Consider the following 208-nt stretch of genomic DNA (forward strand, 5'->3'; position numbering starts at 1 on the left):
GGGGCAAGAGGACACTTTGGGGGTTCAGGCAGTGTTGAGATTCAGGGGTGGTTTAGGGGGGCAGGGTGATTGGGGGTGCAGGGAGTGTTGAGGTGCAGAGGGGTTTTAGGGGTGCGAGGGGCATTTTGGGGGTGCACAGAGGGTTTAGGGGTGCAGGAAGAGTTGAGGTGCAGGGAGAGTTTTAGAGATGCGGGGGGGGGCATTTTGG

The sequence above is a fragment of the Haliaeetus leucocephalus genome, unplaced genomic scaffold (assembly GCF_000737465.1).
Source record: "Haliaeetus leucocephalus isolate CR32 unplaced genomic scaffold, Haliaeetus_leucocephalus-4.0 Scaffold341, whole genome shotgun sequence".
Classification (NCBI taxonomy): domain Eukaryota; kingdom Metazoa; phylum Chordata; class Aves; order Accipitriformes; family Accipitridae; genus Haliaeetus; species Haliaeetus leucocephalus.